The sequence below is a fragment of the Triticum dicoccoides genome, chromosome 5B (assembly GCF_002162155.2).
Source record: "Triticum dicoccoides isolate Atlit2015 ecotype Zavitan chromosome 5B, WEW_v2.0, whole genome shotgun sequence".
NCBI classification, from domain to species: Eukaryota; Viridiplantae; Streptophyta; class Magnoliopsida; order Poales; family Poaceae; genus Triticum; species Triticum dicoccoides.
This window is the reverse complement of record NC_041389.1, coordinates 718,973,899-718,979,967: the sequence shown is the minus strand read 5'-3', so window position 1 is coordinate 718,979,967 and position 6,069 is coordinate 718,973,899.

The window sequence follows — 6,069 nt, the reverse complement described above, 5'->3', positions numbered from 1 at the left end:
GTGGCGTGTCAGTGCATCCCCTCCTGTACATTCTAATGCTGCTCCAGTTCGTGCTTGAGGAAGAAAAATGCCGTTGTTGGGGCAGGCGTTCGTGCGCCCGGAAAGCTCGTGTCCACTGTCTCCCTCCCTTCGCCTCCTTTTGTTCGTTCGAGCGAGTCCATAGAGACAAAGAGAGAGCTCCAGTGAGAGGGAGAGCAAGGGATTTGAGCCAATAATTGGCATCAGAGCTGCCGTTGCGGGGGTGATCGTCAGCGATGTTGCTTGTGCGGTATGGCGGTAGAGCAGGGAATCTGATGTCTCTGAAGTTCCGACGCTCACTGGTGACAACTACACCGTGTGGGCAATCAAGGTTGAGGCTAACCTCGATGCGTAGGGGCTATGAGAGGTGGTGGCTCAGGGGGACATGATGCTGGCAGTCGACCCCAAGAAGAACAAGACAACGGGGGCTTACCTGCTCAGAGCGCTCGCCGAGGACATCCTACTGCAGGTGTCGTCGAAGAAGATGTCGGCGGAGGTGTGGACGATCCTCAAGGCACGATACGTTGGCGCGGATCAGGTCAGGGCGGCTCGGCTGTCCACGCTCCGCCGCGACTTCAACCGGCTGTGCATGGCGGACGGCGTGTCAATGAACGCCTACACCGGCAGGATTGCACGCATGGAGGCCCGCTACGCGGGGCCTAGGACGACGCTGGATGACGCGGAAATGGTCAAGAAGCTGCTGGACACGGTGCCTGACCGCCTGTACGCGGCGGTGGCTGTGTTAAACCGTGATTTGGTGGAAACTGGCTGAATGCATCTGGTACGTGGCCTATCACTTTATATAGGGTACCAAGAGGTACAATACAGATATAAATACAGTTGTCGTACAATATACAGTCTAACACCCTCCCTCAATCTTAACTTTGGCCTGAGGTACTCAGTAAGTTAAGATTGTGTCTACAGCCTATGAACAAAGGAAGAGACAATGGTTTGGTGAAGATATCAGCAAGTTGATCCTTGGAGGAGATGAACTTGATCTGCAGGAACTTCTGTGCAACACGTTCTCTCACAAAATGATAATCAACTTCGACGTGTTTTGTTCGGGCATGAAATACCGGATTCGGTGAGACGTATGTCGCCGATGTTGTCACACCAAAGGACTGGAGGCTGACTATGAGAGATCTTCAATTCTCGAAGAAGGGACTGGACCCAAATAAGCTCAGCAGTGGCATCATCAATCGCCTTGTACTCAGCTTCAGTGCTACTCTGAGAAACTGTAGCCTGCTTCCGAGCACTCCAGGCGATCAGATTAGGACCAGATAATACTGCATATCCCCCCGTGGATCGCTGGTCATCTGGGTTACCAGCCCAGTCCGCATCACTGAAGGCGGAGAGCACACTAGAGGGCGCCGACCGGAGATGAAGTCCATAAGAGGTAGTGGAGCGAACATAACGCAGAATACGCTTGACGGAAGTCAAGTGAGGCTCTCGAGGGGCATGAAGATACTGGCAGACACGGTTAACTGCATACGAAATATCAGGCCATATGATGGTAAGGTACTGAAGAGCCCCAACAAGGCTTCTGTACTTGGTAGCACCATCAGCAGAGAGGAGAGTCCCATCAGTAACAGAAATAGTCTCAGTGGATGACCTGCACGGCGGCTCAGATCCGAGCGGCCAGAGAGATGCGTTTGAATCAATTTCTGGGCTCTCCTGGGCCGGCGGCTGAGCGGGCCAGCGCTGACATGTCTGGTATGTGGCCCAGCATGCCAGCTGCGAGGCAAGGCGGACCAGACCGGTCGTTCCTGGGTATGAGGCCCAGGCAACGCCGATCATAGCTACGGAGTACGTAGCCACATGCATATTGTCGGTTCGTCTTTCTCCTGATCGATCTCCCCTTCCGCCTCCGCCCAGGGTTCGTCGAGCTCGCGCAGTTCCCGGGTTTTGTAGGTGTGCGGCTGGCCATGCTACCCGTACTCCGCCCCTCGCAGCCATGGCGGGGCGTGGAGGTGGTCCAACTGGACCGAAGCCCCCGGCCGGGACCGTGCCAGTCGGCCGTGGTGGTGGCGCGACAACTAGACAGAAGAACCCGGTAGCCGTTGGGACTGCACCGGCCGGTGCGGGACGCGGTGACGGCGCGCCGGTTTTGAGACCTCCGGCGGCTGGAGTCGGACGTGGTGTCGTGGCACCTTCTGCTCCTAGACCTCCGGTGGTGGCCGGTGCAGCGCTCGTCGCCGCGGGACGAGGTGGGGGCCAGCTTGGGCAGAGGCCGCCGGTGCAGGTACCAGCGGTGGTGACCACCGCGGGTCAGGGCGGGACGGCTCTTTGGCCTCGGCCACCGCCGCAAGGACCGGGTGCAGCTGCGGGACGGGGCGGCGTTGTGCAAGGGCCACGGCCGCCATAGCCTAGGCCTGCCATTGTGCCTGACCCGGCGCCTGGCTACCAGCCTCGGGCTACGCCGCCGCCGCACCGTGTCGCTAGGCCGACGCAGAAGCGGCCTGGACCGGCACAGACACATGCACCACCACCTCTGTCTGCTAATGGAAGGGCGGGTGTGCCCCATGACCCAGCTAACAGTGTTGTTAACGGACCGTCCCGGCGACAATGGGGTGATGATGGTTACAATGCGTATGGTGATGGCCAACACCGTGGTTCGTCGTTGATGGGTGGTGGCCGCGGATATGCTTGGCAGAGTGATGGTACTGCGGAGAGACCTTTTCTCAGTCCTCCGGGTGGTTTTGTTGAGGGGGCGTCTACCCCTGACCATCAGTAGTGGGGCAGATACCGCGGTCATCATGGTGGTCGAGGTGGTCGAGGTGGTCGTTTCCATCAACGTCAGCCTCCTCCACCTGTAGTCGTCGAGCAGACGGCCACCGTCGGGGCTGCCGAGACGTCGGTTCTGTCCGGTTAGGATATGGATGTGGTGACGGCGCTCGCCAATGCTAAGATACCTGGGACTGAGACCACGGCGTCCGCTTCAGTGGAGGCGGCAGACAGGGCTGATTTGGATCGAGCGTCCAAGTGGGCGCGCAAGAAGGAGAAAATGTTGTGCTATCGTTGTGGAGAGAATAGTCGTTTTATTGCTGAATGTGTGGCTGAATTATGTGATACTTGTGGCAAGCCGACACATTATACGGGGGACTGCCCGATTTTGTGTGATCAGATGCCGTCTCTTACTATGTATGGAGTGTATTGTGCTGAGCTCATGTTCTTTGAGTCTCCTAGTGCGAGGGAGATTCCAGAGGAGACCCAGAGTATATGAAGGAAATATGCCCTAGAGGCAATAATAAAGTTATTATTTATTTCCTTATTTCATGATAAATGTTTATTATTCATGCTAGAATTGTATTAACCGGAAACATAATACATGTGTGAATACATAGACAAATATAGTGTCACTAGTATGCCTCTACTTGACTAGCTCGTTAATCAAAGATGATTAAGTTTCCTAACCATAGACATGAGTTGTCATTTGATTAACGGGATCACATCATTAGAAGAATGATGTGATTGACTTGACCCATTCCGTTAGCTTAGCACTTGATCGTTTAGTATGTTGCTATTGTTTTCTTCATGACTTGTACATGTTCCTATGACTATGAGATTATGCAACTCCCGTTTACCGGAGGAACACTTTGTGTGCTACCAAATGTCACAACGTAACTGGGTGATTATAAAGGAGCTCTACAGGTGTCTTAAAAGGTACATGTTGGGTTGGCGTATTTCGATATTAGGATTTGTCACTCCGATTGTTGGAGAGGTATCTCTGGGCCCTCTCGGTAATGCACATCACTATAAGCCTTGCAAGCAATGTAGCTAATGAGTTAGTTACGGAATGATGCATTACGTAACGAGTAAAGAGACTTGCCGGTAACGAGATTGAACTAGGTATTGGATACCGACGATCGAATCTCGGGCAAGTAACATACCGATGACAAAGGGAACAACGTATGTTGTTATACGGTTTGACCGATAAAGATCTTCGTAGAATATGTAGGAGCCAATATGAGCATCCAGGTTCCGCTATTGGTTATTGACCGGAAACGTGTCTCGGTCATGTCTACATAGTTCTCGAACCCGTAGGGTCCGCACGCTTAAGGTTTCGATGATAGTTATATTATGAGTTTATGAGTTTTGATGTACCGAAGGAGTTATGAGTCCCGGATGAGATCGGGGACATGACGAGGAGTCTCAAAATGGTCGAGATGTAAAGATCGATATATTGGACGACTATATTCGGACTTCGGAAAGGTTCCGAGTGATTCGGATATTTATCGGAGTACCGGAGAGTTACGGGAATTCGCCGGGGAGAAGTATTGGCCCTTATTGCACCATATGGGAAAGAGAGAGGGGCTGCCTAGGGCAGGCCGCGCGCCCCCCCAAGTCCTAGTCCGAATTGGACTAAGGGGAGGGGCCGCACCCCCTCCTTCCTTCCCATCTCTCTTCCCTTTCCTTTTCTCCTACTCCTACTACATGGAAGGGCTCCTAGTTCTACTAGGAAAGGGGGAATCCTACTCCCGGTGGGAGTAGGACTCCCCTAGGGCGCGCCATAGAGAGGGCCGGCCCTCCCCCTCCTCCACTCCTTTATATACGGGGGCAGGGGGCACCCCATAGACACAGAAGTTGATCTTCGTGATCGTTCCTTAGCCGTGTGCGGTGCCCCCCTCCACCATATTCCACCTCGGTCATATCGTAGCGGTGCTTAGGCGAAACCCTGCGTCGGTAGAACATCATCATCGTCACCATGCCGTCGTGCTGACGGAACTCATCCCCGACACCCTGTTGGATCGGAGTCCGGGGATCGTCATCGAGCTGAACGTGTGCTGAACTCGAAGGTGCCGTACGTTCGGTACTTGGATCGGTCGGATCGTGAAGACGTACGACTACATCAACCGCGTTGTCATAACGCTTCCGCTTACGCTCTACGAGGGTACGTGGACAACACTCTCCCCTCTCGTTGCTATGCATCACCATGATCTTGTGTGTGCGTAGGAATTTTTTTGAAATTACTACGTTGCCCAAGAGTGGCATCCGAGCCTAGGTTTTATGTGTAGATGTTATATGCACGAGTAGAACACAAGTGAGTTGTAGGCGATACAAGTCATACTGCTTACCAGCATGTCATACTTTGGTTCAGCGGTATTGTTGGATGAAGCAGCCCGGACCGACATTACGCGTACGCTTACGCGAAACTGGTTTTACCGCCGTGCTTTGCACATAGGTGAATAGCGGGTGTCTGTTTCTCCAACTTTAGTTGAACCGAGTGTGGCTACGCCCGGTCCTTGCGAAGGTTAAAACAACACTAACTTGACGAACTATCGTTGTGGTTTTGATGCGTAGGTAAGAACGGTTCTGGCTCAGCCCGTAGCAGCCACGTAAAATTTGCAACAACAAAGTAGAGGACGTCTAACTTGTTTTTGCAGGGCATGTTGTGATGTGATATGGTCAAGACGTGATGCTGTATTTTATTGTATGAGATGATCATGTTTTGTAACCGAAGTTATCGGCAACTGGCAGGAGCCATATGGTTGTCGCTTTATTGTATGAAATGCAAACGCCCTGTAATTGCTTTACTTTATCACTACGCGGTAGCGATAGTCGTAGAAGCAATAGATGGCGTAACGACAACGATGCTACGATGGAGATCAAGGTGTCGCGCCGGTGACGATGGTGATCACAACGGTGCTTCGGAGATGGAGATCACAAGCACAAGATGATGATGGCCATATCATATCACTTATATTGATTGCATGTGATGTTTATCCTTTATGCATCTTATCTTGCTTTGATTGACGGTAGCATTTTAAGATGATCTCTCACTAAATTATCAAGAAGTGTTCTCCCTGAGTATGCACCATTGCGAAAGTTCTTCGTGTTGAGACACCACGTGATGATCGGGTGTGATAGGCTCTACGTTCAAATACAACGGGTGCAAAACAGTTCCACACGCGGAATACTCAGGTTAAACTTGACGAGCCTAGCATATACAGATATGGCCTCGGAACACGGAGACCGAAAGGTCGAGCGTGAATCATATAGTAGATATGATCAACATAGTGATGTTCACCATTGGAAACTACTCCATCTCAC